General features: G+C 48.9%; 1 protein-coding gene across 1 annotated transcript in view; it reads left to right on the plus strand.

The window, feature by feature from the left end:
* Window positions 1-332: 332 nt before the first annotated feature.
* LOC107109183 (protein zer-1 homolog) overlaps window positions 333-11,126 on the plus strand; it is a 26,588-nt gene continuing 15,794 nt past the window's right edge. Inside the window, exon 1 of the mRNA XM_015409750.1 lies at window positions 333-455. The gene's annotated coding sequence lies outside the window, so the exon portion shown is untranslated. The remainder of the gene's footprint in view (window positions 456-11,126) is intronic.

Genomic DNA, 11,126 nt, shown 5'->3' on the forward strand with positions numbered 1-11,126 from the left:
TAAAGCATTTTTGTCTTCTTTTTTTTTGTAAAATACAAAGTAGCCCATCTGAGGTACTGAAGAGATCTGCGTCATATTTATTCGCTTTCCTTCTTTCCTCTCCCCGGGGGTGAGCAGGAGCGTCACCACCACTGCTGCTGGGGCGGGCGAGGGGAGGAAGAGGCTTGCCCAGACCCCGGAACTCTCGCGTCGCAGCCCTTGTTTCCCGGGGGAACGGAGGACGCCTCTGGTTCCGTGAGTCTCGCAGGGAGGCCGGCTGCCGGAAATGACGTCTTGATTTGTTGACAGCGGCTGCCGATGCTGGTGCCGCCGATGCCGCTGTGAGAGGGAGAGAGAGCGAGAGCGAAGGGGGGAGCGGACCCCGGTGGAAACTAGGGACTCCCCCTCTCCTCCCGGAACCGGAACCAAGTCCAACCCGGACACTTTCCTTCTCGGCCAGGGAGCAGGGCAGCCAGGTGAGTGACTGATGCGGGGGACGGAGGGAACCGACACGGCATCTGTGGTGTGCGGGAAGGCAAGCGATCGTTGCTGCGAGCTGGAATCCAGCAAGATCCACCCTGCTGCGCTCTTCGGGGGGGGGGGGGGGGGGGTGATTGATACCTCAGTCCTGGGACCCGCCCCTTGCAAAGGTGCATTGACCGTCCCCGCCAACACGACCGCCTTGGAATCGGCCGAAAATGTGCTCTGGAACCTCAACACGGGGATTCACCTGTTGCGACGGGAGGGCACTGACCGCCCCCCCCCCCCGGGGCTCTTGGAATCCATTTGTTGCAAGGGTGCTGGGACTGATCTAAGCAGGCTGAGCGACCTGCTGAGGGGGGAGGGTGTCTCCTGCCACACTCTGAAATCCGTCCGTTTGTCAGGAGGTATCCCAGGCTTGGTACCCCTTGCAAGTGCGTGCTGGTAGCCTGATCTCTGGGATTCCACCTGCTGCAAGTGGGATGTGAGATCTACTAGTTGCAGCCAGTGTTCCCTCTAAGCTGAGTTAGTGTGAGCTAGCTCACAGTTTTTCAACCTCCAGCTCACACATTTCTGTCTTAGCTCAGGAAGGATGGCTCCTAAGCAAACTAATTCATGCAGCAGCCAGATAGCTCGCTCACAACTTTAATGCCAGTAGCTCACAAAGTAGAATTTTTGCTCACAAGACTCCACAGCTTAGAGGGAGCATTGGTTGCAGCCGAGTGGGTTGTGAGAGATCCAGCTCAAGCAGCTGTAAATCAATCTCCCCAGGAAGGACTGTCCTGACAAATTCCTTTCTCTGATACCTGTTCACTTGATTTATTTAAGATGTTTGTATCCCATCTTTCCAGTCATTCTCTTGAGGCAGCTTGAGCCACCGCTAAACATTCTGCATGCTGTTTTCAGAAGCCGTGGAATGCAGTTCATTAAAAAGCAAATAAACATTGCAAAGTGTGTGTGTGGAGAGACAGGATTTTGTACAAAGCTCCTTTTACAAGTCTGATCGTTAGGCTGGGTCTGAAACAGGAAGCACAGAAGGAGGTGCTCAGAGACACCTGGGAGGTGTGGATTGGCAGGTGGAATCGGAGCCTTCATGACCCCAGGAGCCCGTTATGAACGGAGCAAAGCAAAAAATTTCCAGTGAGACATTAGCAGAGGGGCTGTGGTCCCTTTGCCAAAAGAAGTTTTAAAAGTTGTTTCAGAGTTGGCCATAGTGATGGAATGGCTGAAGGGATGGATCATTTTGCATGTAGCGAATATACTTAAATGAAGTGCACTGTCAGACTAGGCTTGGTGAAGTCTGAGCTGAAATCCTCACTCCGCTAGATGTTGATGCTACAAGAGGCAGTGGCAGTTCTTTAAAACACCTGCCTTTTTATTGAGCTAGGACATATGTAGCCCACAGGGATGTATAGGATTGCATATTTTAGGACTTGCATGGAATAATTCCTCTTCAACTCAGTGGTACTTACTTCTGCGAAAATTTGCATAGGATTGTGCAACAGTTCATCATGCTCACTATACTGTGGCTGGCAGGAACTCTCATTAGGCAGAGGTGTTCTCCAGTCCTACAGCTAGAGAACATTTAAACAGATATCGGCTGTTGAGTCTTGGACTTTCTCAGTGCAAAGAATGTATTTTGTAATTTGCCAGTCAACAATGACTTTACAATAATTTGATATAGTGCTTTCATGCATTCAAAGTACTTCATATACATTATCTCAATACTGGTGTGATGGTTAGAACAGAGTTCTAAGGTCAAATCCCTACTCTTCCCTGAGGCTCAACATGTGACCTTGGGCCACTCTGTCTCAACCTTACCCACCTCACAGGGTTGTTGTGAGCGTCAAATGGGGGCAATGATCATATATGCTACACTCAGGTCCTTAGAGAAAAGGTGGGATAAAGAAGATTGAATAATTAGTCCTTAGAACAGTTCTGTAAGGTAGAGCAGTATTATTACCCCATATTGTAGAGGTGGAGGTGTGGCTGAAAGGCAACAGTTTATTTAAGATCAGTTGCTGAGTTCATATGAGGGATGAGATTTGAACTAGGAAGACCTGGGTTCAAATCCCTGTTTGCCATGAAGTTCAACAGCCATGAGAGAAGGAACCAGTCATTCTTGCTCAACCTAGCCTACCTTACATGGTCGTGGTGAAAATAAAATGGAGGAGGAAAGGAGACCAGTGCACACTGCCTTGAGCTCCCCGGAGAAAGGGCATGTTATAAACATACCAAAACTAGGAAAATCTGGATTCAGATTACACACCATTCACTCATTTTTCATGTTTTAATTCCATCATTCCTTGAAGGAGCTCATGATCCTTGTTTCCCCTCTTATAACCCCCCTGTGAAGTAGGTTAGGCTGAGAGAGGAGGAGTGGCCCAAGATAACCCAGAGATAGGGCTGCCAGGTCTTCAGCATCTCAAACCCCGAGGCTCATGGGAAAGACCCTGGTCCTGTTGCACTGTGTAGTTGAGCCAGTGGCAGCCCTTCCCTGCACCATTCCAAATTGTATGATGTGATATCTGTGAACATGTGACATCCCAGTCATATGGATGAGATTGAAAGGATGGACTACTCCCAGTTGTTTCATGCCAAATGATTGCTTCCCATTTCCAATGGATGCATGCAATAGCGATTACAAGCAAGTACGCCTACAAGTCTTGCAAGAAAAGCCATCCAGTGTGGGGGGTAAGCTGGCAGCCCAGATATTTCAGCCTGCTGCCCTGAGAATGATCCCCAAAACTTGTGAGCAGTGAGCTTCATGGCCTGAGTGGGGATTTGAACCCGGATCTCCCTCATCCAAGCTCAGCAGCTTAACTGCTGCCTCTTTCAAGCCATTGGCCTTATGTACAGTTTTATTTTCTTTAAAGAAATTAAAACCACACTGACCCATCTCACGGAGTTATTTTTTAGAAAAGCATGTTATATTCTGTATAAATGAGTAATAGCAATTATATGTGTGTGTAAATGCAAAAGAATGACTGGCATTGGCATAGAAGGGGCATTTGATTAAGGCCCTGTTCTTACAAATATTTACTATCTGCCAACTCTTGATTTTTGCAATCACTTATCTGCCGCTCAGTGATTTCACAGCTGAATGGGTCAACTACCTGTTCTGGGGGGGCGGGGACCTTGAAAGCTGAGGTTAGTGGAGTGACAGCTTATTCACACCTGCCAGCCTTCTCTAGATATTAGGGTTGCCAACTTTTCAACCAGCCTCTGTAGCTGTGCTTCTGTCAGTGGTTTGACCTGCATTTCATGGAGGCAAACCATTATATCACCTGCTGGTTGCTCCTAATGCAGCTGCTGTTATAAAGGCATAGCTGCAGAGGCTGGTTGTAAATTTGGCATCTCCATGTGGGGCTGCAGTCAGCCATCCAGTGATGAATATGCATGTAGGAACCTGTTGTTTTGTGGAAACAGCACAGTGGTGGATTATCTTGGGCTGAACTATAAAATACTTACAAAAGAAACTAGCTTTCAGATGCAGGCAAAAGCATCAAGGAAATGAAGTGCTTATGAACACCCAGGGCCATGCATGAGTATGGCATACGAACATCAGAAGAGCCCTCCTGGATCAGACCAATGTTCCCTCTAGCCCGTCATCCTGTTTCACGCAGTGGCCAACCAGTTCCTCTGGAGGGCCAACAACAGGGCTTAGAGACCGAGGCCTTCATAAGAACATCAGAAGAGCCCCACTGGATCAGACCAGTGGTCCATCTAGGCCAGCCTCCTGTCTCACATGGTGGACAGCCAGTTCCTCTGGAGGGCCAACAACAGGGCATACAGGCCAAGGCCTTCCCCTGACGTTGCCTCCTGGCTCTGGGATTCAGAGGTTTAGTGCCTCTGAATGTGGAGGTTTCCCTCAGCCACCATGGCTAGGTGCCATGTTTAGACTTCATGAATCTATCTAATCCCCTTTTAAAGCTATTTATTCCTGTGGCCATCAGTACATCGTCTGCCAATGAATTCCACATTTTAATCACTCTCTGTGTAAAGTAGTATTTCCTTTTGTCTGTCCTGAACCTACTGCCTGTCATCTTCATTCGGATGCCCTCGAGTTCTAGTCTTTTGGGAGAGGGAGAAAAAAATCCTCTTTGTCAATTCTCTCCACTCCATGCATAATTTTAGAAACCTCCATCATGTCCCCTCTTAGTCGTCTCTCGTCTAAACTGAAAAGTCCCAGACTCTTCCGTCTTTCCTCATAGGGAAGATGCTGCAACCCCCTCCTCATCTTGGTGGTCCTCCTCTGTACTTTTCCCAGCTCTGCAGGGGCTTGTAGCGGAACTGGCCGAAACCGGCGGCAGTCTGCCTTGGTTGATGCACCGTGCTGCGAAGCTGCTATAAGGCAACTGCTGAAAATGCAGCAGGGTGCAACTGAGACCAACCGACCTAGCTCTGTTGCAAGTTAAATTGAGAAGGCCCGCACGCAGAGAACTGAAGGAATCCTGAATTTTGGGATTTAACTTTGATGTAGACCAGATTTCCTCCTTAAATAGCTCGATCGTTTCTTTGGAGGTCGAAAGAGCAAATTTCAATTTGCTTCTACATAATCGCATGAAGGATTGTGGCTTAAAATAGCTGGGCGGCCTCTCCCGTCAAAGGAAGGCGCATTGGTCTGTTGCCAGCTGTTTGTTCTAAAGGTCCACGTTTGTGGCAGTTTGTGGAGGCACAAGGCAGAATGACAAAGCTCTCTCTTTCCAAAACTGATGCTGCAATTTGGAGTTTCTGTTCGGCCTCCCTTCTCTGTCCACTGGTTTGTATTAACTTGCCCAGCCACCCCCAAAACACAGAGGGTGATTTCCACACTCCCCCCCCCCTATCAATCTGTTTGAATGCAATTCTATATCCGTGTCTAGTGAGGGTGTGCAGCTTTGTAGTGGGCTCGCAGCGAGCTTGTCCCGGCCTTGTGCACTAGGCTAGCAAGTGGGCCCAAAAGGGATTGGCCAGATAGGCACTTTACTCAGGCCTGGCACGGGCGTCTTTGGACAGAGGCAGCCGCAGCAGTGCCAACAAGTCTTTGGGCGAAAGGAGAAAGTGAAAGGCACTCAGCCTGAATGAAGCTGCTGGTCTGTATAGGGCGGTGTTATCCACAGTTGCCTGACAGGGTTGCCAGTTCCGAGTTCGGAAATTCCTGGAGTGAGGTTTGGGGGTGGAGGCTGTGAGGGCGGGGTTTGGGGAGGGGCTTTAGTGGGGGCATAATGTCGTGGAAACCACTCTCCAAAGCAGTCATTTCTCCCCCCACCCCCCTCCGGGGAACTGATCTCTGGAGATCTGTTGTGATTCCAGGAAAGCTCCAGGTCCCAGCTCTAGTAAGGCTTCTCCGAATCTCTCGATCTATATTTTATCCTTCTCTTCCTCCATGGAACTTAGGGTATGCATCTCTCTCCTTTCCGGCTTTATCCTTACAACAGCACCCTAGGTAGGCTAGGCTGACAGACAATTCTCAGGTCTGAGCAACGGCTTTGATCCAACCTGAGCTATACCTATCGCCCAGTTACTTATGGATCTCGACTCTAACTAGCCCTTCCTTGCAACTGACCTCCCCACCCTTCTCTCTCCCTATATGTAAGGCTTGAGGGAAACTGTTTCAGTGTATCTGAGGAAGTGTGCTTGCACATGAAAGCTTAGACCCAGAATTAAACTTTGTTGGTCTTCAAGATGCCACCGGACTCAATTGAGTCTGTTGCTACAGACCAACACGGCTGCCCCACCTGAATTTAAGGTCACCCAGTGAGCTTTATGACGGAAAGGGGATTTGAGTTCAGAGATCTGAAACTTGGACCAGGATACCACACTGGGCCCCCAGGCAGGAGGAATGGGGCCCAGCATGTGCTATCTTTGTTTTTGTGTTTTTATTTATTTATTTATTTATTTTGGAGATGCCAGGACTGGAACCAGAAACTTTTCATGTACAAAGCTTGAGATGTCTCGCTGAACTATGACTAGATTGGTCCTAGAATGTGTAAAGGAAACCCATCTGTAGCCAAAAACAAATATATGGTTTAAAATTCAAATCCACTGTATTCTTAAGAAGCTTTGCACGTGGATACAGCTTGCCACCAAAGAACTGCACACAAGAGTTCAACGTCCCCAAAGTTGGGCTTGGAGCTCCTGCTTCTCAAATCGTTGCCTGACTTTCTCTTCCTACACAGAAAAGTATTTTCAGAAAGGAACTTTTCAAAGCAGCAGTAGCCCCTTAAAGAGTCCAGTAGCCTCTTAAAGACTAACAAAATTTGTGGCAGGGGAGGAGCTTTCGTGAGTCACTGCTCACTTCTTCAGATACAACTAGAACGGACCGATGGACCCACGTTCTAGCTGTTATCTGAAGAAGTGAGCCGTGACTCACGAAAGCTCCTTCACTGCCACAAATCCTTTAAGGGGCTACTGTAGTCTTGCTCTTTTCTACTGCTGCAGACAGACTAACACGGCTACCCATCTTTTTGTTGTTTTGAATTCTGATTTATGGATCAAAGCCTCAAGTTCCTTAACTTACAACAACAATACAAAACAATTAGTAGATTACCCATCTTGAGCTGTTTCCAAAGCAGATTAAGCTACAGCATTGCAATTCAAGCAAAATCTCCCTGGAAATCTTGAATGCATCTTTGGGCGCTCTCTGGTTCGCTCTCTGGTTCTTGGTCTGTTTGCAGCATTTTGCAGAGTACAGGACCCCCCCTCCTCCGCAGTAACATAAAGTTATAACAGGAGGAAATGTCAGTTGCCTCCAAATTTAGGTAGAACGTGTGAACCTGTGTCCTTTCTGAGATCAGCAGCTCTGCGTGCTCCCACATTTTGAAGCTGTCTGGGTGAACCCCCAAGACAGGGGCTTTTCCATGGTGGCACCTTGGCTTTGGAAGTCCCTTCCCACAGGGGCACCTGGGACCAAGTCCCACAAGCCTTTCTGGCCTCCTGTCATTATTTTAGTTATTTTTAGCTGTCCCATTCTGTTGGCGCTGCTTTTAGGCTGTGGGCCTAGAGGCTCTTTTAATGGAGTTTTTCGGATATTGAAAGTCATATACATTTCAGTGTGGCTGTTTTATCTCTTGCTGTTTTCACTTTTTATTTGATGCTTCATTGTATTGCTTAAAGCTGCCTCAGATACGTTTATATAGACAGGTGGGAGCTAAGTATTTTAAATAAATACATAACCTTGTTTTTTAAGTGTTATTCTTCTAATCTGATCCAGTACCGTTCTAGCATTAGGGCAGAAAAAAGGAATTAAAGGTCTGCCTGGAGACAGGTAGGAAGCCCCTCAAGCCTTCCACATCGTCTCATCTGGTCTGAACAGAACTCCCTTCAAGGAGGGATTGATTTGTTGGGTTTTTAGAGGACCAGTCTGGGTGGGTGGGGAGCAAAGTCTTGTTTCTGCAGGAGTAGCTTTCCTTAAGCCAGGGGTGTCAAACATGCGGCCCGGGGGCCGCATCAGGCCCCTGGAGAGCTTTTATCAGGCCCGCAGTGGAACTGGCTGTCTTCTGCTTCTTCTTCCAGTTCTGCTGCTGCTGCGTCATTGTAGGTTTGCAGCTTACAGATACACACCTGAACAGCATACTCAAGTTTGCAACAGCACAGACATTTTGATGACGTTTATATAGACAGGTGGGAACTAAGTATTTTAAATAAATACATAACCTTGTTTTTTAAGTGTTATTCTTCTAATCTGATCCAGTACCGTTCTAGCATTAGGGCAGAAAAAAGGAATTAAAGGTCTGCCTGGAGACAGGTAGGAAGCCCCTCAAGCCTTCCACATCGTCTCATCTGGTCTGAACAGAACTCCCTTCAAGGAGGGATTGATTTGTTGGGTTTTTAGAAGACCAGTCTGGGTGGGCGGGGAGCAAAGTCTTGTTTCTGCAGAAGTAGCTTTCCTTAAGCCAGGGGTGTTAAACATGTGGCCCGGGGGCCGGATCAGGCCCCTGGAGGTCTTCTATCAGGCCACCGTGGAACTGGCTGTCTTCTGCTTCTTCTTCCAGTTCTGCTGCTGCTGCGTCATTGTAGGTTTGCAGCTTACAGATACACACCTGAACAGCATACTCAAGTTTGCAACAGCACAGACATTTTGATGCAATAATCCAGAGCAATAATTCAGACACTGTTAAATAAACAAAATATTGCAAGAGTGGTAATGTTTTAAACATTTTTTTATGTTAAGTAAAAAACCCCACCTTTTTGTTTGTGTCCTTTATAAAGTTTATATCTCCGCTACCTGGCATTACATTTTATGACACACGTGGCCCAAGGGCCCAACAAGGTCTCATTTATGTCAGATCCGGCCCTCATAAGAAATGAGTTCGACATCCCTGCCTTAAGCCAATAGCGACTGCTGTGGACAAGCCCCTCCCCACCTTTGCAAATGCTAACACTATCTCAACAAGGTGTATTTTCGAGCTGCTTTTTCAACCCTGGAATGTTTCATGCTTTCCTTATAGGATCTTTTCAACGCAGATTATAACATAAGATGTTTTACTTAGATTTTTTTTTTACTCCCTGTACCCCCAGACTTTCCATAGCTCTTGTACTGAAACTCTTTCCACTTTCTTCCCCCTGGCTCTTATGGTGTATTCCTTGGTCTTCTTGATATAGAAGACAGGATTCTCCCCAAGGCGAACTAGTCAGATTGTAATAATAATGTTTTAAAAAGAGATCATTGGACTGGCGTCAGCTGACGCTTGGGTAGAAGCCCGGATGTGATGTCAGCGCATTGGGCAATGCTCTGGGGATCCCCAAAAACTCCGTGGTATTTTGGGGAGTCCTAGAGCATCATCCAACATGCTGATGCCAGATCTGGGTTTTCACTTGGACGACATTTCTTCCTTGGACATTTCTCCCACTGGTCCAGTCAGGGGTCATTTCGTAGAAAAAGAGGTGCCGGAGCTCATTAGCATAACTTATTAGCATGACTTATTTGCATATGCCACACACCCTGACATCACCAGAAGTGTGTCAGAAGGCAACACCCACCGCTCAGGCTCCACTGGACTGTTTTGGATTGCTAGCTATGGGGGGGGAACGGGACGTGCAGATCTGTCCTCACAGAGGATGGAGAGCTTGGGCCTGAATAAAACTTGGTCTTAAAGGGGCCACTGGACTGTTTTGGACTGGGGGGCCGGAGGGGGGGGCTCTGCAACTTACCTGGCTGCTTCTTGCTCTGACTGAGGGCTGCTGGGAGCAGGGGGTGGGGCTTGTTGCCTGTGCCCAGCCCCCTGGGCTCTTTACTGCCGGAGCTCCACTCCTGTGCGTGCCTGCAGGAAATGGCCCCTGGTTGCCAAACTCCAGGAGGGGCCTGGAGATATCCCAGAATTACAACCGATCTCAAGACGATCAGAAGCTCAGGCTCCACTGGACTGTTTTGGATTGCTAGCTATTGGGGGGGGAGAACGTGCAGATCTGTCCTCACAGAGGAGGGAGAGCTTGTACCTGAAGGTGGGCCGGGGGGGGGCACTCTGTAACTTACCTGGCTGCTTCTTGCTCCTCGTGGCCCGACTGAGGGCTGTTGGGATCAGGGGGTGGGGCTTGTTGCATGTGCCCGCCCTCTGGGCTCCTTACTGCCAGAGCTCCACTCCTGTGCGCTCCCGCAGGAAATTACCCCTGGGTCCAGTAAGCGAAGGCTCCAGAGGGTAGGTGGCTTCCTTATGTAACCCCCCACAGCTAGCTGCAGAAGTAACTCCGAGTTGATGGGCCTGTGGTGGCAAGCAGGGAGAGGCGTCCTTGCCTGTTATGGCCAAGCGGTAAGTTGCTTGGGCCAAGGAGATAGACCGGAACTTGCAGCTTTCTAGGACCTGGTGGATCCCCGTTGGCTCCTGTGCTGCCTCACGTGTACTGAGCCAGTAGCTGCAATACCACCCTCTGCTCTTGGGCTGCTGCAGCACAGCAAAGCACTAGCTTGCAGGGTACCCATTTATCTACTTGCAATTAAGTCGCTTTCGAACCGCTGGGTAGGCTCTTGGGCTGCTGCAGCACAGCAAAGCACTAGCTTGCAGCTTCTCCTCCCACAAGCTGCCCCAGTGGTGCATCCGACTGCTTGAATCGCAGGTTTGAGACACCCGCACCTTACAGTGACCAAGCAGGATCTACAAGTAAAGGCCCAAACATATTTAACATTTCATTGCACCAATAGACTGAGTTGAATCCCATTGGTGCTAGAGTTGCCAGCTCCTGGTTGGGAAATTCCTGGAGATTTGGGGGTGGAGCCTGGGGAGGGGAGGGGCCTCAGTGGGTTATAATGCCATACGGACCGCCCTCCAAAGCAAGCATTTTCTTCAGGGGAACTGATCTCTGTCGTCTTGAGATCAGTTGTAGTTCTGGGATATCTCCAGCCCCTTCCTGGAGTTTGACAAGCCATTTCCTGCAGGAGCGCACAGGAGCGGAGCTCCGGCAGTAAAGAGCCCAGGGGGCTGGGCACATGCAACAAGCCCCACCCCCTGCTCCCAGCAGCCCTCAGTCAGAGCAAGAAGCAGCCAGGTAAGTTGCAGAGCCTCCCTCGCCCCCCAGTCCAAACAGTCCAGTGGCACCTTTAAGACCAAGTTTTATTCAGGCCCAAGCTCTCCCTCCTCTGTGAGGACAGATCTGCACGTTCCCCCCCCCAATAGCTAGCAATCCAAAAGAGTCCAGTGGAGCCTGAGCAGTGGGTGTTGCCTTCTGACACACTTCCTGTGATGTCAGGG

Source organism: Gekko japonicus, unplaced genomic scaffold (assembly GCF_001447785.1).
Source record: "Gekko japonicus isolate JY-2015 unplaced genomic scaffold, Gekko_japonicus_V1.1 scaffold6068, whole genome shotgun sequence".
Lineage (NCBI taxonomy): Eukaryota > Metazoa > Chordata > Lepidosauria > Squamata > Gekkonidae > Gekko > Gekko japonicus.